Raw genomic sequence first — 25960 nt, forward strand, 5'->3', positions numbered from 1 at the left:
AATATGCAGCAGATGGAGAGGGATCTGTAAATGTTTGCTGAGTTACAGGACATATTTGCCATGCTAATCCTTGCTTCCTGTCTTGGCTCATCTGTTCATTCAACCTTTAAATGTCCATATCTGTTAGAGTTTTGCCCATTCTTCCATATTTACTTTCTCCATGTACCTTCCTCCATGCTAAAATCTCTTACTGATTTCCGATTATAGGCTAGGTGAGTAAGACAGGTGGTACAATAGCTGAGGCATAGGCCCTGCCCTCAGGAAGCTTCCAGCCCAGCACAGTGGGACAATAATACACAAGTGAGCAGATCAGTAACTATCTACCATTGTGAGTACTTAAGGAGTGCCTACATTAACCTGGATGGGTCACACAGTAATTTCACACATTTCTCTACGCTTATCATTTTGACATTGGTTTCCTATGGTTCTAAACAGTTATTTAATTTCTTTCTGAAGACAAGTACCTCCTACCTCCTCAATTCAAGACTGGAAGTGTTTGTGATAACAATAGCACAGAATAAGAATTTAAAAATATATGATTGGTTAGTATGTCCTTCGACAAAAGTAATGAGCAACACATTCAGTTAAATCCTAAAAGGCCCAATTCTGGAGGGTTCATGGGAATGAAAATGTGTCCTGATAATTTTACCAGGACATGTAGTTGAATGTCCACCACCAGTCAACAATATTTACATGGGAATTCCACTGACCATTCTACTTATTTAACCAAAGGTGGTCTTATTAGGGGCTAAAGTCAATCAAAGTCATGTTTACTAATCCTGGAATTGCTGTACATTATTTAGTCAGGCATTAGAATCTAGTTAATCTAATAGCAGGAGGAGCCATACCTTCCTGCTGTGAAGTAATAATGAGAGAAGAATGATTTGGCATCCTTAATTTCAGTAAGATTATGGGAGGGGAGGGCTGTGCACTTATATTAATTTTGAAGTATTTAACATAACTATTAAGTTCAGAAACATCTCTGGGCAGATGTCTATTAAGTAAGAGATCTCCCTCAGACTGTGCTATTCTTCTAAAAGAGTCCTTCCTCTCTCTTAATAAGTTTAATAATACCAATTTGCAGCATCCAATTCTCTAACATCAGAACTCATTTACAGACTAAGTGCAATTTTTTTGTGAAGTAAGGAATAAAGTGGAGGCTAAAATTTTCCATCCCAGTGAATTCCTTTTTTATGATTAAGGGGAATGTATCTAATAGATCCTTCTTAAACAGAAAGGTTCTCAGGAGGGAAGGAGACCAGGGACGATTCAGGTTCTGTGCATGCAAACAGAAGGTAGAAGTTTGTCTGCATTGCTCTCTTCCTTTGTCCACACACATTTAAATGTTTCTCCATCTTCTTCTTTCTGGAGATGTTCCATGGAATCCAACAGCACTTTTAAGGCCTTGTACCATTGTTAAGTAGATTTGACAAGTTATTGCAAGTGGCTGTGAGTGGACTTGGAACATGTCACACTACACCTGACCCATGTTCTACCATCATCCACTGAATTTTTTGAAGACGTATTTTCTACCTAGGAGAACCTAACCTGCATTTCATGTTCTCATACCAAGGGGTTTTGTGGGCATTCTTTACAGATCGGTGTTTAAAACCTTTCAGACAAATGAAAGTTTTGTGAAGAAAATTTTGCTGAGTTTAACCACCATCTACATTTGTAGATGTAGACCAAATGAAGAACAGTTTGTAATTGTTAACCTAGAAACACAGTATGGAGGTTCCTCAGAAATTTAAGAATAGAACTATCCTATAACCCAGCAATTGCACTCCTAGGTATTTACTCAAAGGATACAACAATACTGATTCGAAGGGGTACATGCTCTCCGATGTTTACAGCAGCATTATCAACAACAGCCAAATTATGGAAAGAGCCCAAATGTCCATCGACTGATGAATGGGTAAGGAAGAGGTGATGTATATATACAATGGACTATTACTCAGCCATCAAAAAGAACGAGATCTTGCCGTTTACAATGATATGGATGGAGCCAGTGTGTATTATCCTAAGCAAGATAAGTGAGACAGAGAAAGACAAATACCATATGATTTCACTCATATGTGGAATTTAAGAAACAAAACAGATGAACATAGGGGAAGGGAAGGAAAAATAAAATAAAATAAAAACAGAGAGGGAGGCAAACCATAAGAGACTCTTAAATACAGAGAACAAACTGTGGATTGATGGAAGGAGGTGGGTGGGGGATGGGATAGATGAGTGATGGGTATTAAGGAGGGTCCTTGTGATGAGCACTGGGTATTGTATATAAGGGATGAATCACTGAATTCTACTCTTGAAACCAATATTGCACTGTATGTTAATTAACTGGAATTTAAATAAAAATTTGAAAAGAAAATGTCGAGGATTTCTGCATAGAGAGTTGTGACATTGAGGCGCTTTTTTTAAAGATGCAATTTTATTTGTGTTGGCATGGCTCAGTTGAGTTTGTACTCGAAGAACTGAGCCCTGAAAGCCAAGTGGTATAGTTTTCTTTACATTTTTTTACTTCTTTGTCTCCCAAATATGGTAACACACAATGATGCAGTCTGATTAAGTGGTCTCATGTTACAAGGTCATGAGGGATGTCACTTACATGTACAGCCAGTTTGCCTTGAGTTTTGTTTTGTTTTTATTTTTTATTCCTTAGGGAAAGGAGCCTACCACAAAAAAAACATAAATGCAATAATAAAACTAAAAATGCAATGCGGTACCTTAAATTAGATCCTGGGTCAGAAAAAAAGGACAAATGGAAAAACTGGTAAAATGTGATTAAAGTCTATACAGTTTAGTAGTATTCAACAGTATTATATAAATGTTAATTACTCAGTTTTGACAGAGGTATCATGGTTGTGTAAGATGATAATCTGAGGGGAAACAGGATAAAGGGCAAATATGGGAATCCTTTGTGCTATCTTTACAGTTTTTGTGCAAATTTAAAATTATTCCAGAATAAGATGTTTATTTTTAAGATTAAAAAAAAATGTTAACCTAGAGAAACTGGGGCACTGACTTTGCCTGAGTCTAAGTCTCATAATTAGCTGGCCAAACAGTGCCTCTTCAAGTTAAGTGATACTGTTGCCAGAAATATTTCTCCTTCTGCAAATTAAGTTATGTAATGTTCTATGTAATGGATAGATCACCACACAGATAGATTTGATGGCTAGTGTCATAAAAAATACAAGAACGAGGAAGAAATAATAAAGAACAAGGCAATCAGGAGAAATAACTTCTATTTCACACTTGATTCTAGCTACTACGTCATACCCACTCAAAATTTGAGGGGAGGCATGAATGTAGCAGTTGGAAGAGTCCTAGGAGACGGGTATGATAAATGGATGATTAGCACATATTACCCAACCACTGAATCATGCCCCAAAGCACACTAATGAAGCAGAATAGTTCTTAGGATTTCTTTTTTAATAACACTGGCTTTATAAACATCCCAAGGAGAACAGAACCAATTTAAATTCCTGTTCTTAGCACCATACAGTTTCTGGAGAGACCACCCAGAGTTGTCTGTGGTTTTGCTGTATTTATTGGGAGCATGAAAAATAAGCTCAATCCATCACATGCAATTGATCATTTAGTGTTAGGACACAACTGCCTTATTTCACATAGGACCAAAGTAGTGTAACTCCCAGGACCGGAAAACATTTTTCTCAACAGCAAGAGACTTTTGCTGTTTTCCCAGTGATCTATTTCATTTGGACAAATAAGAAGGCAGAATCTCAAGAGCTGCATAATGTGTCCTGAGAGGAACATTCAAAGATCTTTCTCTCTTCTTTTCATTAGTTGCCAGCTTAGTAAAGTGATTAGAGCTTGGGAAATTCAAAGGACCAAAACTGGAATGAATGGTTCCCAGACCCCCAAAAAGCCCTCTCAGTGCAAATTAGTAAGCCCCCTCAGCCAATTATCAAGATGAGAAACTAAGCCTTCTTGTGTATTTTTCTCCTCTTTCCCCTGGTCCTACAGGTGCTTTTGTGATAAAAATATTTAGGGGAGAGATAATTAAGTTGGCAACCAGAAGTTACCACATTGTCAACACTGGGGCAGAAGTGTAATCTGGATGAAGCTTCGATTTTTATTTCCCTTGGGAAACCAAGAAGCCAGAACAGTCTTATGAAACAGTCAGGGAAATTCCAGGGACTCGGCTACACTTCCATTCTCTTTGGGCTTCACTACCCAAAAATCACTAGGTTCTATGTTTCCATTGCTTCATGGGACTAGCTGTCGTTCACTCCACTCACAGAATTAATCACTCATGAACATGTATGCTTTTTGTTGCAAGCAATGCTATGCTGTTTAAATTCCCTTATGGACTTAAGAAATAATGATGATTTCTCTTTCTGTAATTATCATCATTAACATTTACTGAGCGTTTACTATGTGCCAAGTAGAGCTCTAAAGTTTTAGGTGCAGTAACTGACTCATATCAACAGTAGGAGTCAGGTGTTATTTCCACCTCATGGCCACAAAAGTGAAGGCATAAATAAGTTTGGTAACCCAGTCAAGATCATGGAGCTTAATGAAGGCAGAGGCAGGATCTGAATCTCTGTGGGCTTGGCCTTCATAGCACATGCTCTTACCCACACTGTGCACTGCCTTTTGCAGCTCAGTGGCCTATCAGAAAGCATTTTAAAAATACCTGGCAACCTTCTTAGCTTCCATATTTCTCAGATTTTCTGTGCATGAAATAGCTTTTGTGGGAAATTAAATTTGTAGAACACAGAGACCATAAACTCACCTTTATTGTTGACCCGCTTATAAAAATCATTTTTACAGTTAGCAACACCTAGTCCAATGTCCCACCCAAGGGAAGGCATTCCCTCTTCAACCTCCCTCACTGGTGTCCCCTCCCTGCCTCCTCTCCCCACTCCTCCCCGCCACTGAACGAACACATCAAATGCCACGCAGAGCATCAACCCGCACAATGCTTCTTCACTCTAGACAACTCTAATTGCTAGAAAAACCAGCCATTGAATAAATTCGCCTTCCCCTGGTCCCACTTTTATTATTTGGAGTGAAGAAGAATACTCCTCCCTCTTCTATATGACAGTCCTTGAAAGAGTAGACAGTCACCATATTCCTCTGGGAAACAACATCGCAACTCTCACGTTCTCTGTTCTCATCAATCTGTTTCCTTGTCGCCATCCACTGGACACATTGTAAGGTGCCAATGCCCTTTGTCAAAGGTACATCACAGAACTGAATACAGGATTCCTGATGCATCCTGGCTTTAATCCTTGGGTTTTCCAATAAAGCTGGCAGGCCAATGGCATGCCTTCCACAGACAGAAAATGTAGATTAACCCCAGGTCCTGACTCTCTCCCAAGGATCCCATTACATTTGATTCATTTAATGTAATCAATGCCAAAGGTCTCTAAGACCCAGAAAATGGGGTCCCTTGGGGTCCATGTGTTTTTCCCTTTGCTTCACACATGAAGAGAGTCCACAGAGTTTGAATGAAATCCTCGTCCTGCATTGGTTCATCCGTGGTCAGCTGTAGACACACATGTGGTCATGTGATCATTTCCTTTTAGACAAAGAGCCCAGAACTGAGTGGAATGTCAAAACCTTAGGAATATAGATGGATACATTTCTGGGAAAAACAAAATAGGCATGGTATTTGAAGCACTCCACCATCTTCTTTTGCCAACTCACTCATTCAGAGCATAAGAGTTTTCCAAATATTTTTTCTACCTGCAAGAAGGCACCCCAAAAAGACCTGAATTTATTCTTACAGGAAAAGTCACGTTGGAGTGGATTAGACAAGATGTCGAATGACCACCCCTACTTATGGTCCAAATTCTCTCTCACCAGAAGATTGGCCTTTTTCTTGTGCCTTTACCTGGAAGACCTTGCTCTTTCAGGTTCCCGGGAAGATGTAAAAGAATTCCTGATAGTGGCTGGCTGATAAAAATGGTATGCCTCAGAAGAGTATTTGTCTTTAACTGAGGCATCCTTAAACTTTAAAGATGAAAGAAAATGAGAATCTGGTGGACTAGAATGAATCAGACGTGGGCATGGGGACCAGTGCACCACATGTGGCCACCTATTGTGTCTATAACGTCAACCCTGCCTGCACCTTGCCTCCTTCCCTTCCTCACTTGGCCAAACCAGGGACACACTGAGGGTGCAGAGGAGAATGGAGTAGTGGAGTTCTAAGCACTCTGTATTTATTCCCTCTTCCAAATAACACAAGTATCCAGGAGGCACCTATGAGGTAAGTCATCTGACTTACTCTTCAGTTTACCTTAGTGCCACACCTATCATAAATGCTCAGCAACTGTGAGGTCACTATTAGTTTAGAAGGATGGTATTTTGGCATGATTTAGACCTACGTCCACCTCTGTATTACAGCAATAAGGAAAGCTTTGTTTTGCATAAGAAAAATTAGGTAACTGAAGGACATTAGAGAAACATCTATTCTAGGGCATTCTGAAGCATCCTAGGCTTCCAGATTTCCTTGGGCAGGAAGCAAACTGACCTCGGAGGTATTAGTCTTGCTCTCTAGACATGGACTGTCCTGTAATTTCAGAAGCCTGATTCATACACTGAGAAGGGACAAAATGAATTCCCATCTCTCTTCCAACCTAACTTCCAAAATGTGTTAATTTCATGGGGGGTGTATGTAGGCAATAAATTAAATTCTCTTGACAGTTTACCATCATTTAGAGATATTTTGTACAAGGAATGATGTTCTTTCTAAATAATCCCCAAGTCAGGCCAGACTACCCCAGTTCCTTCTAAGATAATGTGACTTTTATTCTCTCTAAACACCCATTTGGTTGAGATGTCGAACAGGGAAGTCCACTTTCCTAGGAAAATCTTCCAAGTGACTTCCCTGAGGTTTCAGGCTGGGGTCTCTTCTAGCTGAAACTACAGGCCTGATATTTGTCTGTCTCTCTGTCTTGTGCCCTGATGATGAATCCAATGGGGGCAAAGTCCTCATGGAAACGTGCTCCTAGAAAACGTACAAGCCTTGCAACAAGACCTAGTCCCGGATCACTATGAATTTGGTTGTTATTGATTAACTCCGGGACTCCTGGCCAGAGCAGTGACACTGGTGTAATTTATATGTACACACTGCTGGGAATGAGAGGTAGAGGTTTATCAAGGAACCAGAGTGGTTGTCTCCACTCTGACCAGGTGTTTGTCATTCTAAGAGTAGCCTGTTGTGGGGCACCTAGGTGGCTCAGTTGGTTGAACTTCTGACTTCGGCTCAGGTCATGAACTCACCATTGGTAGGTTGGATCCCCACATCAGGCTCTCTGCTGACAGCTCAGAGTTGGAGCCTACTTCAGATTCTGTGTCTTCCTCTCTCTCTACCCCTCCCCTGGTCATGCTCTGTCTCTCTCTCTCTCTCAAAAATAAATAAACATTAAAAAAAAAAGAGTAGCCTATTGATTCCTTGTGGTGAAGGCTGGAGGGATATGGGGAGGAGGAAAGTCGGGATTACATTTGGCTGCATCTGTTTCTGTTCAGAATACTGGGAGCAGAGAGGGAGGAGTTAAGATGGCAGAGAAGTAGGGGAACCAAAATTTCCCTCATCCCTCAAACTCAGCAGTATTGAGGTCAGAACACTTGGAATTCCAGGAATCCAGGCTACAGAGTGATAGAAACATCTCTACAGGTATATGGAGACAGCTTGGCAGGAAGAGGTACGTGTTTGCAAACCAGGAGAAATAAAACAAGTGGCATAGGCTCAGAGGTGGGTGGGAACCCCTTAGGTGGGGAGACAAAAGGAAGAGAGGGAGAGGCTGTAGAAGTGTGGGATTGTATTTGCACAAGAGAAAAACCTCTCTGGAGCATGGGCTGGGGAACAAGAAAAATGGAGAGAGCCAGTTTGTACTTTGCAAATAGCCTTAGGAATGAATATCAGAGTATTCAGGGGTGGGCGACTTTCTCTGGACGGGAGCCACCATGGTGTGTGCGCACCTGAGGGAAGGGCAGTCAGCCCCGGGCTCGGTAGCAACCTCAGGGCGCATGGGGAAAGAGCAGTCCCCTCCCTCAAGTACTGTGGGAAGAGGGTTTATTACCCCTCCAAGGACAAAAGACTCTGCAAGCACCAGCCAGAGGGCATTTGTCAGTTGGGTGGAGTGGCACTGCCCCAGAACCGGTCCCCAGGCAGTGGGATCCTTTAAGACATCAGGTTTTGAATCCCAGCCGAGCACCTAGGAGGTGCGGGAGACCATGGAGCAGGACGGGCCTGCCAACCCTGCTGCTCTGTGAGGGCTGCCTGAACAGCATGGTTTGAGACACCTGGTCAAGGGAGGAGAGATTGGGGTGTCGCCCTTTTCTCCCCATCACCAACACGGTAGGGTTTCAGGAAACAGGACAGTGGCCCCCCAGTGGAGGTGGGACTCACACCAAACATCATCCCTCCTGTGCCTGGTAACCGTTTGTCTACTAGAGCAGGACTGACACTGACCGAACCAGATGGCCTCTCCTCCAGACCAGGACAGCCACCAGGTCCAGGCACCAACACACAACTGTCCTATACTGCCGTTTTGCATTTTCTCATCTGATTTTTGGTCAATTCTTATTATATATATACATTATATATATTATATTATATGTATTATATCTGTAATATATAATATATATATCTTCTTTCTTTATTTCTCTGTTCTGGTTGTTTGTTTAGTCAGGCATTTTTGCTCTATTCTTTTTACACCTCTTCTGTTATCTCCTTCTTCTTTATTTTCCTCTCTCTCTCTCTGGATTATGCCTTATAGTTTCTTTGATACTCTGCCTGGTCCTTTTTCCCCTCTCCTGTCATTTCTTTCTTTGTATGGGATAAGGCTTCTTCCACCACCCACCTTTTCATTTTTCCCATTTACCTCAATGAACAAATCAAAGCACACCTGGTGGAAGGCCCAAACCACCACTACGAGGAGGGAGATAAAACAACCAGAAACACAACAACAGAGAGCACACAACACACTCTAAAAAGGCCTCCTAAAGAGCCAGGCCTTGGACAGGGTATGACCCCCTTTTTAATATAGTAGTACTTGCAGATGCAGGACACATAATAAGATATTAAGACATGTAAAAGACAGAAAACTAGCCAAAATGACGAAACAGAAGAATTCTCAAGAGAAATTTCAGGAAGAAATGACAGCCAGAGAATTGCTCAAAACAGATATAAACAATATATCTGAACATGAATTTAGAATAATAGTCATAAGACTGATAGCTAGACTTGAAAAAAGCATAGAAGACAGCAGAGAATCTATTGCTGCAGAAACCAAGGATCTAAGAAATAGTCACAATGAATTATGAAATGCGTAAATGAGATGCAAAATAAACTAGATGCAGTGACAACAAGAATGGAAGAAGCAGAGGGGAGAATATGTGAAATAGAAGATAAAATTATGGAAAATGAGGAAGCTGACAAAAAGAGGGCTAGGAAAGAGGGGAGAATTAGAGACCTAAGTGATTCAATGAAACGAAATAATATCCGTATCATAGGAGTTCCAGAAGAAGAAGTGAGAAAGAAGGGCAGAAGGTTTATTCGAACAAATTATAGCTGAGAATTTCCCTAAACTGGGTAAGGAAGCAGACATCCAAGTCCAAGAGGCAGAGAGAACTCCCTTCATAATCAACCAAACAGGTCAACATCACGACATATCATAGTGAAACTGGCAAAAACAAAGATAAAGAGATAATTCTGAAAAGAGCTAGGGACAAACGGGCCTTAACCTACAAGGGTAGACACATAAGGGTAGCACCAGACCTGTCCACTGAAACTTAGCACGTCAGAAGGGAATGGTAGGAAATATTCAACGTGCTGAATAGGAAACATAGGCAGTCAAGAATCCTTTATCCAGCAAGGCTGGCATTCAGAATAGGAGAGATAAAGGCTTTCCCAGACAAACAAAAACTGAAGGAGTTCATGACCACTAAACCAGGCCTGCAGTTGATCCTAAGGGGAGATTCTGTGAGTGGAAAGCAGCAAAGACTGCAAAGTACCAGAGACATCACCACAAGCATGTAACCTACAGATAATACAATGACACTAAATCCATATATTTCAATAATAACTCTGAATGTAAATGGACTAAATGCTTCAATCAAAAGACATAGGGTATCAGAATGGATAAAAAAAAAACAAAACAAAAAAAAACAAGATACATCTATATGCTGCCTTACAAGAGACCCATTTTAGACCTGAGAACACCTTCAGATTGAAAGTGAGGGGATGGAGAATAATCTATCATGTTACTGGAAGTCAAAATAAAGCCAGAGTAGCCATACTGATATCAGACAAACGAGATTTTAAACTAAAGGTTGTAACAAGAGATGAAGAAGGGCATTATATCATAATTATGGGGTCTATCCATCAAGATGAGCTAATAACAATTGTAAATGTTTATGCCCCCAACTTGATAACACCCAAATATACAAATTAATTAATCACAAACATAAGCAATCTTATTGATAAGAGTACAGTAATTGCAGGGGACTTTAATACTCCACTTATAGCAATGGACAGATCATCTCGGCAGAAATGAATAAAGAAACAATGGCCTTGAATGATACACTGGACCAGATAGACTTGACAGATATATTCAGAACTTTTCATCCAAAAGCAACCAAATACACATTCTTCTTGAGTGCACATGGAACATTCTCCAAGATAGATCACATACTGGGTCACAAAATAGTGCTCAATAAATATACAAGAATTGAGATCACGCTATGCATATTTTCAGATCACAATGCCATGAAACTTGAGATCAACCGCAAGAAAAAGTTTGCAAAGCCTCCAAATGCATGGAGGTTAAACAGCCTCCTACTAAAGAATTAATAGGTCAACCAGGCAATTAAAGAAGAAATTAAAAAACATAAGGAAGCAAATGAAAATGAAAACATGACATATTTTTCTTGTTTCTTCAGATAGCCCTAGATTGCAAAGGCAGTCCTAAGAGGAAAATACATTGCAATCTAGGGCTATCTGAAGAAACAAGAAAAATCCCAAATACCAAATCTAACAGCACACCTAAAGGAACTAGAAGCAGAACAGCAAAGAAAGCCCAAAGCCCAAAACAGAAGAAGAGGAATAATAAAGATTAAAGCAGAAATAAACCATAAAGAATCCAAAAAAAAAAAAACCAAAACAAACAATAGAACATATCAATGAATCTAAGAGCTTGTTTTTTGAAAAAATAAAAATTGAGAAACACCTAGCCAAACTTCTCAAAAAGAAGACAGAGGACTCAAATAAATAAAATCGTGAATGAAAGAGGACAGATCACAACCAACACCACAGAAATATAAATAATTATTAAAGAATACTATGAAAACTTATGTGCCACAAAACTGGATAATCTGGAAGAAATGGACAAATTCCTAGACACCCACACACTACCAAAACTCAATTGGGAAGAAATAGAAAATTTAGACTGACCCATAACCAGTGAAGAAATTGAATTGGTTATCAAAAATCTCCCAACAAATAAGAGTCCTAGGCCAGATGGCTTCCCAGAGGAATTCTACTAGACATTTAAAGCAGAGTTAATGCCTATGCTTCTCAAGCTGTTCCAAAAAATAGAAGCAGAAGGAAAGCTTCCAGACTCATTCTATGAAGCCAGCATTACCTTGCTTCCCAAACCAGACAACTGGAGGGTACTATGTTAAGTGAAATAAGTCAGTCAGAAAAAGACAGATATCATAATTTTCACTCAAATGTGGAATTTGAGACACTTAATGGAAGATCATGGGGGAAAGGAATGAAAAATAAGTTACAAACAGAGAAGGAGACAAACTAAGAGACTGTTAAATACAGAAAACAAACTGAGGGTTTATGGGGGTGGGGGTGTGGTGGGGCAGGGAAAATGGGAGATGGGCACTGAGGAAGGCACTTGTTGGGATGAGCGCTGGGTATAGAAAGTAAGTGATAAATCATGGGAATCTACCCCTGAAGCCAACACTACACTGTATACATTGTATGTTAGGCAATACAGAAAACAAACTGAGGGTTTAGGGGGGTGGGGGTGTGGTGGGGCAGGGAAAATGGGAGATGGGCACTGAGGAAGGCACTTGTTGGGATGAGCACTGGGTATAGAAAGTAAGTGATAAATCATGGGAATCTACCCCTGAAGCCAAGACTACACTGTATACATTGTATGTTAGCCATCTTGACAATAAATTATTTAAACAAACAAAAAAAAAGAATACTGGGAGCAGGAGAACATTGTCCCCAGCACACAGGTGCCTCATATTTCTACCTGGCGGTGCTGGCGTAATGAGTACATTTGCTTCATGGCTCTCCTGTAATGTGACACTGTAATGCTGGCTGGGCTGCCCAACATTCAGACTAGAACGTAACCCGGACTTGCCCCGGAGAGATCTTGGAGATTTCATGGGTGTGTCTCTTCCTCACTCAAAGGAGGCAGGGCTCTCTCTGTGCCTCCGTCTCCACAGGTAATATAGGAGCATTGGACTTCCCGCATGTCTCGGTGTGCTGGGGCTGCCGTAACAAAGTACCAAGAGCCGAACGCCTTGAACGACAGGCCATATTATCTCACAGTTCTGGAGGCTAGAAGGAAATGTTTATGTGATGGTGATCTTCCATGATGGTGACTGTAGAACACAGCCATTATCATCACCGGCAGCACAGAAACAACAGGATGAACGAATGAATTTCCTGCAAGGCCTTTTTCTCCCGCTCGCCTTCCCCCCCACCCAGGAAACCTGAGGCGGGCAGGTGTGGAGAAAGGCTTCCGAGGATATGATTTCCAGCCGATTTTGTTGTATTGGCCTCCAGTGTGTTCTCTGTGTTTCCTGTCTTGCTCCCTCTAAGCTATCCTCCACATTGTTTTGCCAGGGTTTCCTTCTGTAAGTGTAAATCTGATTGTACACCTCTCCGGTCCCCAGTTCTCCATCCTGAGACGGCTCTGCCTTCTCCGGTTTCACTCTCCCCAGGCTGTGCATTCGGGCCGCTCCAGCTACTTTACACCCAACTACCTCCTGTTTTCTCAGTGCCTTTGCCCTTGCACTGGCACCTCCAGGAACATGCTATCTAGTGCCCTCCTCCTCTCAACCTTACCTTCAAGACTCAGTTCAGATGTCCAGTCCTTATGACTTCTTCCCAGATCAGCCCAGATGGGCTCCCGGCTTCCTCATGCAGACCCGCTGCCTGGGTGTCTTTTAGGACCACAGACTTCCTCACACTTGTTATCATCATTGTTGGTCCAGGTGTCTGTGTCTCCCACAAGCTTCTTGGGGACAAGGGCTATATTTCATTTATCTTTGTGTTCAAGGCCTACCCTGTCATATAACTGATGCTCAATCAACATTTGCTGAGAATACATGAGTAAGTGAGTGACCTATAATTGTGTATAAGCAGTAAGGGCATGGGCTCTGTCATAAATGTTTGGCCTTTAATGGCCCCAGAAATTCAGGGCTCCTTGTGAAAGAGCCAGCACCTGCCCTGGCATGCCCTTCGCAGCTCTGTGCCTTCCTCTCCCCACCACATCCCAATTTCCTGGGGGCCCTGGGCCCCATGCTGTTTTACTTTCATTATCGGGTGGATTTTTCAATGTGTTCCAATGTCTGTGGCTAGCAAACAGAATGGGTGGGAAGGAACGACACAGACCAAGATAGAAGGAGCTAAGTCTAAAGAGTATTCTGGAAAGTGAGGGAGGAAAAGCGTGAGTGGGAGGCGGGAGGAGGAGGACTGTGTGGAACGTGCTGCATATTCCCAGGGCGGAGTAACCGAGGCTAGCACCGTCTTTTCACCACTATTACCAAATGGTGCACTCTGCCCTGCATGTCCACGAGCCGATCTTCCAAAGGAAGACAAAAGCAAATGAGCAAGAAATTAAGATGAAAATTCTGTGCTGGAAAGCACCTAAATAGCTGCTGCCCCAAGAAAACAGATTGTGGTGAGGCACAGACATGATCTTCCTCAAAGGAATTTTTGGATACAGAAAACTTAGCGGTGGCTTTGTGGGGGTCCATATGTGCAAGCAACGCCCCAGACACTGGCCAGGTGCAGCAGAAGTGGCCAGATGAGAATGCATTAGGAGAGGCCAGCTGATCCCAAAGCTGACACTATGCTGTGAGCTTGACTCCCCTCTGCTTGTGTTTCCGGTTATATGGAGATGTTTGGGCCACTTTGCTGCCCCCTCTGGGAACATACAGAATCGACACTGGGCCACCCACCCCATAGACAGGTCCCCTTTCTTCAGGGATGGTCATTTTGGTGCTTCACACTGGGAAGGCAGCTATTCCTCACTCCACCTCTGCCCTCTGTCTAATTAACTATCTACAGTAACCCTGACTCCCCTAGTTATGTAACAGTGGGGACAAGAAGTCATCCTGTGTCTCAGGATGAGCCCCATGGTTCAGAACAGTCTTTGGGCCAAGTAGCCGCTACATTCTTTCTCTTAGATAAGAAATTCTCAAGAGCTCTCCATCCTCGTGCTGATTATATAAGTCACACAAGCACACACAATGGGTAGGATAGGAACAGATCCCAAGCTAAATACCCTCCTAGTCTTTCTGGACTCGTTTTCATTACACTGAGGGAAAGTAATGAGGGTAGCAAGGAACACCAGTATCATTCCCCAGGACAGGACCAGATTTTAAGCAATGATGTTGCACCAACATACCAGGTCTTCAGTGACATGCTCTTTTGCTCAGGGAGCACCACTGAGGTAGTAATCTATAACTGGCAGATTTCTATTTGTCCTGCAAATTTTGACCTGCTTTACCCAATCCCTGGGAGGGATACCCCTTGCACCCAGCTGCACTCCCCTGGCTGGACTCCAACCACCCCCACCTACGGACTGCAAATGTTATGGCTTTCCTCCTGCATGTGAGCATCTTTTCCGAGCCGAAGGCATGGTGCATCTTCCCCTCAAAGCTGTTTCTTAGCATCCAAATCACCCTGCTTGTTCTACAGAAGCTGTTTTGGCTAATTTTGCTGCCATGTGTTTGGACTGAAAAACGTAATTCTGATCCTGTGGCGAGAATGCCTTTTGACCTGGTATGTTAGCATGGCCCGAATCTCCCTTGGGTTTCCCTGCCTCCCTACAGCTGGCTCTGGCTATATCCACAGAACATCTCACAAGGCAGATGAAGATGGGGCAAGAGAGATCCATTCCCAATGCAGCAGGTGAATTAAGTAAGGGAAGCTCCATATAACCCAGGCAAGCTCTGCCCTACCCCGGGGCACAAGAGGGGCTCAGCCAAGTGGGCAGCTGAGACCCGCCTGAGATGACTGGCCAGCTTCAGAAGCTTCAGATCTTCTGGTGATCGGGCAAGCTTGCTCTTTAGAAAAGATTCTGGAAGTTTAGATGGCTCAACAACTATTCATTGGATGCCTGCAATGTGTCAGGCTCTCAGAACAAAGCTGGCCTGATTCCAGCCCTTATGGTTTCTCTGTTAGAGCAGGGAAGGGGGTCATTGAGGAGCTGGCCTCTCCCACTGAGCACGGGTCTCGAGAACCTTGCCTTAGGCCAGTTCAGGCCTCTGCACTCAAGTTATTCCATTGCCCCAGGCCTTCTGCTTCTCATGGCTCTTTCTACTTTCTCATTTGCTCTTTCCTTTGTTTCTGCCTTGTAACTCATTGAAAAGTCTGCTCAAATGGATAAGCAAGCTGTGGCACACCCATAGGATGGGATATTACCCAGTGCTAAAAAGAAATCACCTATTAAGCCATGAAAAGACATGGAGGCAACTTAAATACTTATTGCTAAGTGAAAGAAGCTGATCCGAAAAGACTACATGCTATATGATTCCTGTTATAGCACATTGTGGAAAAGGCAAAATATAGAGAGTAAAAAGATGAGGGGTTGCTAAGGGTTTGGGAGAAAGGAGGATTGGGGGAAATGGGCCTTTAGGGCAGTGAGACTATACCATACGAGCCTGTAATGGGGAATACATAGACTGTACAACACAAAGCGTCAACCTTGATGTAAACCACAGACTTTAGTTAACACTAATGTATTCATATTGGCTCATCATTGTAAAATGTACCACACTAATGCAAGATGTTCACGATGGAGGAATTTGTACGTAGGGGAGACTGGGAGACACTGGAACGGTCTGTACTTTCTTTGTAATTTTTCTGTAAACTAACGGCTGCTCTAAAGAATGATGCCTGCTAAACAAACAAACAAACAAACAAACCACCTTGGCCCCAAATCACCCAGACTCGCCCCTGGCACGGACGAGCTCCAGAGGCTCCATACAGTTCACTGGCTGGTGTCTCTCTCTCTCTACCTTCCCGCTGGATTTGGAGATGTTTCCAACGCCACATCAAGACAATGCATCCTTGACTCCAGTGTCTTTTACTCCTTACCCCGCCTGCCCCCCCCACCCCACCAGTTTGCCCCTTCCCACTCCCCTAAGACTGACTTGTCTGTCATATGATCTTACAGTATATTATCACGCTGGCCTTTTTATCTTTGCGCCCATGCCAGACCCACACTTTCCCCTGGAATACTTGGGGTCTGCAGTGGGCCTTTATGTTTGTCTTTATGTCAACACACAGTGTCCTTGTCCATTTCTTATCAAAACAGAGACCTTTGTACAACCATTGATATCCTAGTCATACTCCCTGTCCCCTGCCCATCCCCAATCCCAGAAGGGAAAGATGGAAGAAAAGGATCAAAACTAAGAAAGGTGAAAGTCACCGAGGCTCACCTGTGAGGTTCTTGCCATCTGTCACCGTACTCAGATTCCCAGCTGGAACCTGCCACATGTTAGCTATGAGTCTTAGAGGCGAGTAGCCTGAGATGATATCCTCTCCTACATTTCCTATGCTGACAAGGAGAACATTGGGACTCTAACCAGTTATCCTTTTACAACCCGGGAAAAGGTACAACTCACTGTTAATCATTTATCTACATACTAAAGTACAGAGGATTGTAATCACTGTTCAGCTATAGGGATAGGGCAGGCAAGACAACCCGTTGCTGAAAAACGTGAGGGTGCACTTTGTTTCAGCTTGTTCCAAGGGTCAGAGCTTGGGGTCAGGGCAAGGCTTGCTCACATAGGTCTATTGGGTTTGGCTGGGGGTACGGGGTTGGAGAGAGGACCTTTGTCTTTAACAGGCTCTATGCAGTAAGTAAAATTGATTTTCAAGGAAAAATACTAACCCTCAGGTTCCCAGAAGAAGCAGCCCATCAACCCCTGTGAAATACAGATACTGAAAAAGACCATGAGAATGGTTCAGTCTGATGCCATATTCAACAGTCCCATACTGAGCCTGCATGCCATGGAAGGGCAAGCTGAGAGGTCCGAACTCAATCCTGTAGGCGGGGAGGGGCCACTAAGCTTTTTGAAAGGTGACCAGAGTGTGGCAGGATAAAAGGAAAGAAAGTGAAGAGAGGAAATTAAATAGACAAAGGCAAAAAGAGTGAAAGAATAGTCCTACCTTCTTAAAGTTCTCATTCACATGCTGTCTGCCCACTCAGAAACTGGACACACACAGGGAACAGGGGCTTATAGAAAGGCAAGCACATTTTGGGTTGCTTAAGGCTAACTGAAACTCTTGAAGGAATTCTCAAGCACCTGAATCCCCTCAGGAGAAGCACCTCCTTGCACCCTTGTTCCTCATACCTTATCTCTTCTTCCCACCAGGAGAAGTGTGCAAGGGGGCAGTTCCCCACAGCAAAGCCTCCTTGGGACCAAAGGATATCTGCCTTGATCACAGAATCGTCACTGGCCATGAGGGTCTGCCCGAGACTCAACTCCCCTGGCTTTGTGGTAGTAGCATCTGTCATCCACCTTGTAGCTCTAGAACCCTAGCACATAGTAGGTGCCCAGTAAACACTAGGTGAATAAATGGCTGTATAAAATTTGAGCCAGAGCTTCAGAATAATCTCTTTTAACCTGACTGTGCCAACCATTTTCTTCTGGAACATCCTAACCCCTCTTCTGGTGGCATTAAGGATTATGATACACAGGAAAGCTGGGTGTGAGGGTGGCCATATGAAAGGCATAGCTTTCTCATCTACCTCCTACCCTAGCATGACAAGATACCCTGGGCATAGTAAACCATCACACCTTTGGGAGGATGCCTCCAAGTTTTCTGAAGGAGACATGGCAGGGTTGTGGGATGCACTTAACAATTCCCTGCATCCTTGAGGGCAAAACAGGAAAGAAGTCAACAAGGTTTTGCTTATCAGAGTAGAGATGCTTAATGTGTTCTGACTGTCCATGGCTCTGGCCACCAAAGGAAGCCATTGCAATGGCAGTCAGGAGAAGAGAAGTCCTGTTGCTCCTTTGAGGAGATTGGCAATGACTGCCCTAGTTGGAGCATCTTACAAAATCACATTCTGAGTCTCGCACGGGAAAGAGCCATACTATCTGTGGAGACAGCAATACTATCTGTGGAGATGGCAATACTATCCGCTAGGGGGTTAGAAGGAAAGTGGATAAAGAGCAGGGGGTAAATTGGGACCCCCCATGAGCAAAAGCAGAACAAACCTCAGCTCACAGGACTTGTGTCATCAAGAGAATTGTTCCTGTTGAAATAAACTTTCTCACTCCCCGGGGGCTACTGCGTGAGGACTGTTGCACAGGAGGGGGATATGGACCTCCCGCCTGGGAGCCTGGGTAGCAGCCCAAATCCACTGGTGGGATACTTCAGTTGTTTGCAAGCAGACTAAGTGGAGGCCAATCTAGACTCCTCCCGGGAATGGGTCTCAGGAGCAAGGACATGTAGGTCCTTGGGAGCCACCTTCTTCTGACCCCAACTTTTCTTATCCAAGGTAAATCAATTTGCCAAGAACTTCAGTCATGAGGAGAAATACAAAGTCACACATGGGGCACCTGGGTGGCTCAGTTGGTTGAGTGTCTGACTTTGGCTCAGGTCATGATCTCATGGTTTGTGAATTCAAGCCCCACGTCGGGCTCTGTGCTGACAGCTCAGAGCCTGGAACCTGCTTTGGATTCTATGTCTCCTTTGCTCTCTGCCCTTCCGCCACTCATGCTCTGTCTGTCTGTCTCTCTCTCAAAAATGAATACATTTATTGAGGAGGGCACCTGTTGGGATAAGCACTGGCTGTTGTATGGAAACCAATTTGACAATAAATTTCATATTAAAAAAAAGATTAAAAAAATGAATAAATTTAAAGAAGAAAGTCACACACGAGAAAGGAAGAGGGAGAGGCCAGCTCTCCCTGCGTGCTCTGCTCTAGGACCTGGAGGGACTCACAGGTGCAGTGCAAGTGCTTAAAGCTATAATCATTTTTTGCTTTTTTCTTTTCTGTCTTTGAACACTACTCAGCCAGAAGGTGAATTCTTCTTCCTCTGGCTGCTTCCCCAACTGCTGGGCTTCGCTGTGGGTAGGCTCCCTCCTGGCTCAAATCTGGGACTGAAGACGCGGTTAGAGCCCAGTTGAATGAATGATTAAGCTCTTCCTGAGTGTACACCTGTGCCACCACCCCTCAGCTCAGCTTCTGTCTATCCCTTGTGACCAGGACTGCCAATCCTCTCATCATACACATTCAGTCTTGAGGCTGGAGAGAAGGAGCTAGAAGGAGTAAATGTGGGTGCAGACTGGAGGTAAACCAGTGCACTAACTTGGCACTGTACCTGAGACGGCACTCTCCGGCTAGGCCGAGACTCGCCCCTTTCAGGAAGCCTCTGTCACCAGTAAGTGCTGCTCTGAACACACATCCTTGATTAACTTGGCAAGGTTCAGGGGTCCCTTACCACTTGAATTTGCCAACTTGGATCTGCACCGGCCCCTGGGGATGCTCTCTGGGCATACAACAGCATGAGGACGGGCCGGGCAGCCAAAGGAGCAACGCCCGTTCTGGCAAGAGGGCAAACCAGCCGCTCGTACCTGCGCTCACATGGGTGGTGCATTCCTGGGTGTCATACTGTAGATGCACATGGGACTGTTTCTCTAGCCAGCCCTTTAATCCCTCTTGCAACATCCTTCGGCTCTCTCGAGGACGGAGCACAGACAGATGCACTTCAGGAATTTGTCAATGGTGCTGCTGACAGATTTGATACGCCTGCTGTAGACATCTCAGGGCCCTTCTGAGAGCCAGAGGGTTGAGAAAACCTTGTCCCGCAGAAGGATTCTCTTTTCCTGCTCACATTGTGCTGGTCCCCAGCCCTAGCAGAGTATGAACTTAGTAAAGTTGTCTTACACCTGTCAGAGTACACAAACAGAACACTATTATATCATGCCCTGACTCTATGGAGTCCCCAGTGAAGCTGCAAAGTTGGTAAGCTCTTGTGGGTCTCCTCGGCATCAGACAAAAGGTGTGTTTCTGCTGGAAGCTTACAGAAGTCTCTCGATTTCAGAGAATGGACAGTGGCATTTCCATCTTCTCTTTGCCTCGCTTCTTTCCCCAAAGACAAGCTCATGAACTCCTGGGTCTAATTTCCCTGCCCCTATTGAGACGACTGGCCATCTATTCTTAATTTATTTTATTACTTGTTATTTGTGGTTAAAGTAGGAAACGACAGTTCCCTAAACAGGAAAATATGTTGGCTGCTGAAAGAAATTTTGTTGGTTTGTTTCCTGCTTTGTTTTTAATTACTAAATTCCACCATTTGGTCTTTGTTCTTTCTTCACTCCTTCTCTGCCACCAAAAAGCATGTAACACCTACCTGGCTTAGGTTATGAAATCAGTCATTTGGGGAGGCCTGGGTGGCACAGTCGGTTAAATATCCCACCGTTCAGGTCATGATCTCATGGCTCATGAGTTTGAGCTCCGCATCAGTCTCTGCGCTGACAGCTCACAGCCTGGAGCCTTCTTCGGATTCTGTTGTCTCCCTCTCTCTCTGCCCCTCCCCTGCATTCTCTCTCTCTCAAATATAAATATTTTAAAAATTTTTAAAAAATCAGTCACTTAGACTGTGTTTACCACAGCTCTGACAGTGGTGTCTCCAATGAACTGCAGGCTCTCTCTACAGGTAACCTGTTAGCCCAATGATCTGCTTAAGCCAAGAAACACAAAACTTTCCCTGCAGCCAGCTGATCTGTCCCCCTTGAATTTTATCCTAAATAACAAACACCACCACAATAACAACAAGGCTCAAAGGAGCTGATTATGTGTCTTCTTCCTGTGATGTTGGTTGTCCCTGACAGGCTGGATTTCTGGTTCTCTAGAGCTGGCCACAGAGAAAGCGGAGTCCCTTGGTAGGAAGCTCCAGTGTCTGAACAGGGTTTCTTTTCCTCAAAGCCTGAAAACAAGGGAAAATGCATAGAAATGTGGCTGTAAGTCCCCCAACCTCACCAAAAGATTACAGAGGCTCATACAGTTCATAAGACAATTGGGCTTTTCTTAAATGTAAAGAAATGCTATAGAAGAAATGCAAGATCAACCAAGAAACAGAATTCAGTGTGGAGCCCCTTATTCCCGATTGCCCCTACCCTGCCAGGCTGTGTGATTTGTGGACATTTTCAGTTTAAGATCTCGCAGATGTGAAAGTAGTTATGACTGTGAGGCAGATAACGTATCTGGATGAAAATGTGATTTTCTGAAAGGAAGATCTATTCTCTGTGATCTATTCTTTGGTACTACAGGACTAGGAGTAAAACTGTCCACCAATTTCCTGTGATTCACATAATGATAGAAGGGTCTTTGAGGCATCATTTATAGCTATAAGTTTACCTTAAAGAGACTGAAATATAGGAGAATTTTTAACGCTTTCTAAAAAAACTTTCATTCAAAGCTTGAAAATTGAAAAAAAAAAACTAAGTTGTTCAAATATATTATCCCCCCCTTTACATTTTGTCCTTTATAATTCTTTAAATAAAATCTGCTTATTACATGGGCAATGTAATTGTTATTGTCTTGATATTCCGAAATAAGGTGATCATAGACCTGTAAATGACACTGAAAGTCAGTATTTTGTATATTTCAATTCCCACTACATTTTGTAGTTTCCTCAATCCCCATAAATTCTAAATTTGTATTTCAAGGCATCAAAATTTCTAAAAATATTATATCTATCATCACAGCTAAATAGAGAGCCAGGACTGAATGAATACAAGAAAAACAAAGGCTTTGATAAGTTCCCCTCTAAAAAAGTAGGGATGATGGTGGGGGAGGGGAAGTCAGTGGTCATAGCCCAGACCCAACCCAACGTGGGGGTGTGTGTTTTAGAAAATGCAAGGTTCCTTTCCTGCCAGCATGGTCCTCTAAGCCCTGAGTAGTGTTGATGACTGGCAGGAAGGAGTGGCTGGCCTGGAGGATGGGTGGCACTTTGAAACTGGCTAGTTGTTTAGGCAAAAGGGGATGGATGGCGCTCCAGGAAGACCAGTATAAAACTTTCTAGCTCTGGGAATATTTCTCCCTGAGCCTCACTTTGTTCCTCTACAAAATGGGGACAGAAGTACTTCACGGGGCCATCGGGAGAAATAATATACTTAATGCACCCGTCTCATAGAAGGCAATTGGTAAATGGCCGCTCTCATGATGGTCAATGAGCTTGGACACAAGAGCAATTCAATTCTGTCTTGGCTTTGGTCACAAGCTGCCCCAGAACCTTCCCTCTGAAAGCCTTACTCTCAGTTTTGTAGAGTGACAGAAGGTTGTTAGTCATTCTCAGAATACAAACACCTTCAGGGCAGTGACGGTATCTAGTTTGTTGACTGACAATTGTTTTGCCCCAAAGCCAGGGGGAGAGTGCTCCCAAAACATACCCTTGGTAGAGGGCAGCTTAATTTCACTCAATAAGTTTTTATAAATATAAATGGAGATACTCTCACAGACACACTCTCTAAGAATGAAACTCTTCTTAACCAAGCTGATCTGACAGCTGTGGAGGGAATAGGGGACTAAGAGAAGAGCCCAGACTTTCTGGCAGTGCTATGAGCTGTCAGGTTACCAGGGCTACTGACCTCATTCTAACACTAAGAATGATACCTTGCCTGGAAATGGTGCTCTCCAGCTTAGAGAGACCCTAGGCATATCTGGCCTGACTGGACCTCCTCTGCGAGATATCAGGCCAAATAGTACCAGTCCCATTTTATAATAAGAAGCAAACAATCTGAAGAATCAACAGATGAACAGAGTCAGAGCTAGAACTCAGACTCAGATCTTCTATCCTTCTTGCTCAGGATTCTGTTCACAAGGTCGTGCTTTTTTCCCCCTAAAATTTTAGCTTTATGGAACTAGCAAATTCCATGGTTCAATAACTGGGCATGGATTCTGTCTCTATCAACCAGGGCAACTTTGAACAAGTCGCTTATGCTATCTGAAGCCCAGTTCCTTCTTTAAGTGGGGATAATAATGATAGCCTTCATCTACCCTATGAAGGCTAGATGCAATAATGTGCCTAAAATTATGAGTACGGTATCTAGCACACAGCAAATGCAAAAAAGCCAATCATTCACTTTACTATTGTTGTTATTTATCCATCCGGGCTTTGATTCTTTCCATGAAAGTGGGAAGGCAGTCATGGAGAAGAAAAAAGGAGCCCTGGACATGACACGTGTCAGAAGACCTATGTCCAAGACCTGGCCTGGCTGCTTCTCAGCCACATGGCCATGGGCATGCCACTTCACCATTTTGCCTTGCTCTCTTCATCTCTGAAAAATGAGACTGATAATCTATACTTCCTGGAATTTCTATGAGAATGGAATGAAAACCAAATCCCTGGAAGTACTCTGCAAAAGGCAACGCAATATGTAGGAGTGAGTGAGCAGAAATCCATCTACTGGAAACCTTCTCTACATCTTCTCCCACATTTTGACAATGAAGTATGCTGCTGAAGAACCTTCTATCTCATGACAGTGGTTAAAAACTGAGATCCATTTCTATGACACAGGGCAGCTGCATCAAACAGACATGTAAGGTCAATTGCTCACTCTCCTGGTCCCATCTTAAGAATCCATAATGATAGTGACATACACCAACCAAGCACTGCTTTGGAGCAAGGGGATAAGATGAAGGGAAGGAAGTGATAATAAAGCTGGACAAGAAAAACAAAGGTGGAATTTTCACAGAGTTGGCATAGGTAGGGTTTTGAGGGCATTTCAATAGAGAAAGGGAAAAACAGCTGACGCTGATCTGTGCTTACCTAAGTTAAAAGCTGGAGAATGACTGATGAGTATTGCAAATGACTCTTTATGGCAAGAGATAAGGCCTGTGTTTGCTTCGAACACAGACTGGCCCTGGGGAGTGGGCTCACTTGACTTAGTGTCTACCAAGATGCCTCAGAAATGTTAGCAGTTCTAAGAAGACACGTAGTTCTTAGTGAAATCATTGAGTTGGGAAAACATGGACCAGTCTCTTGCAAAACCATGACCTTGTAAAAATATGCAGTTGATCCTTGAGTGAGATTTCTTATACATTTCCAAGTAGAGGACTTTGAATCTTTTTTTTTTTTTTTTTGTACTTTCCAGTAGGGTCTAGCCAAACCATTATCACTGCCTCTCAACATCACAACAGGAAAACAAACCAATTCTTTTCATCTGGTGGTTATCTTGGCTTTATACAGATCTCTAAGGCATCAAGAGCTGGATCCAGTTTTGCAAATGCTTCTGAGAAATGTATCATTTGACTCAGGCAGGAGCTGACTTATGGAGGGAAGTCCTGTTTAATCACCCTTGCACATTTATCTTGTTTGATACTAGGAGCATCATGTTATCTGAAATTTGCCCTGTTGTCAGGATGCTTTTACTTGTAGATACCTCATCAGATACAAGTTGTGCACAGTCTCCTTATGCTCTGACCTGAGATTGGGAAAGAGTTAGTATGACAACTCAATTTAACATGTGCTTCTTAAATATTAGCCATGTGTAAGGAGGAGAAATCTTAGATCAAGAACAATGCATTCTAGGGTAACAAAACAAAAGAAAAAATCCATAGAAAGTTACCTAAATTTCTTACGGTCCCTCTCCTTAAGGAGCTTTCATTGTAATTAAAACTGAACAAAATATCCACACATAAAATAAAGGACTCTATTCAAAGGGCTATTTCCAAATAAGCATCAGAGGCCGGAGGATGTGGGAAAATCCTGGGCCCCAGTTTTTTCACCTATAATATAATCATAGAGATACCACACCTGTTCTACCTTGTAAACACGGTCAGAAGATTAATGAAATGCCATTAAACGTATTCTCCATATACATACACACAAAGATATGTAAATCTATATATCTATATGTATATATCTATATCTATAATATAGTATATAGATATATAATGTCTATCTCTATGCTCAACATACACTAAAATTTCAGAGATATAAAATGAACATGAAGATTCAGCTACTTTCAAAAAGTGGACTGAATATCCTTTTCCATATGGAACAGGTGAGTATGACAAAATGGAATGCTAAGAGATTTGTGCAGGCCAATGCTTGAAAATTATTTCATAAAATGTTAGAGCTGAAGGAACCTTCAGAGACCATTCTATTCCAGCCTCAGACATCATACTCTTATTCTTTCTTAGCACCACCCTCCAATAGGTATTCAATCTCTGCTCAAACACTTCTGGGGAAATGGAGATCACTACTTCTCATAGTTGTTGCAGATGGTCTCCAACTTAATGATGCGTTGACTTACGATTTTCTGACTTTAAGGTGGTACAAAAGCCATATGCATTTAGTCGAAACCTTACTTTGACTTTTGAATTTTGATCCATTCCCAGGCTAGTGATATGTGGTAGGAGCCCTTCTAGTAATGCTGGGCAGTGGCGAGGAGTTGCAGCTCCCAGTCAGCCACACCATCACGAGGGTAAACAACCAGCATGCTCACAACCAGTCTGTCCCCATACGATCATGCTGTTTTTCTCTTTCAGTACAGTGTTCAGTACATTACATGAGAGAGTCAACACTTTATTATAAAATAGGCTTCGTGTTAGATGATGTGGCCCAACTATAGGCTGATGTAAGTGTTCCGAGCATGTTTAAGGTAGACTAGCCTCAGCTACAGTATTTGGTAGGTCACGTGTATTAAATGCATTTTCAACTTATAATATTTTCAACTTATGTGGGATTACCAGGACATGAC

At 43.0% G+C, this 25960-nt stretch overlaps 1 protein-coding gene across 3 annotated transcripts in view; it reads right to left on the bottom strand.

Moving 5' to 3' along the window:
* The window catches only part of PRLR (prolactin receptor), a 157748-nt gene that overhangs the window by 102730 nt on the left and 29058 nt on the right, over positions 1 to 25960 (bottom strand). For 2 of the 3 annotated variants that reach the window (XM_019450662.2, XM_053906921.1), the window contains exon 1: positions 16675 to 16753. The exons of the other annotated variant lie outside the window; for it this stretch is intronic. The gene's annotated coding sequence lies outside the window, so the exon portion shown is untranslated. Of the gene's footprint in view, positions 1 to 16674; positions 16754 to 25960 lie in introns of those variants that run through there. 3 annotated transcript variants of the gene reach the window in all.

This window comes from Panthera pardus, unplaced genomic scaffold, assembly GCF_024362965.1.
Source record: "Panthera pardus isolate Hobbes unplaced genomic scaffold, ASM2436296v1 HiC_scaffold_2, whole genome shotgun sequence".
Taxonomy (NCBI): domain Eukaryota; kingdom Metazoa; phylum Chordata; class Mammalia; order Carnivora; family Felidae; genus Panthera; species Panthera pardus.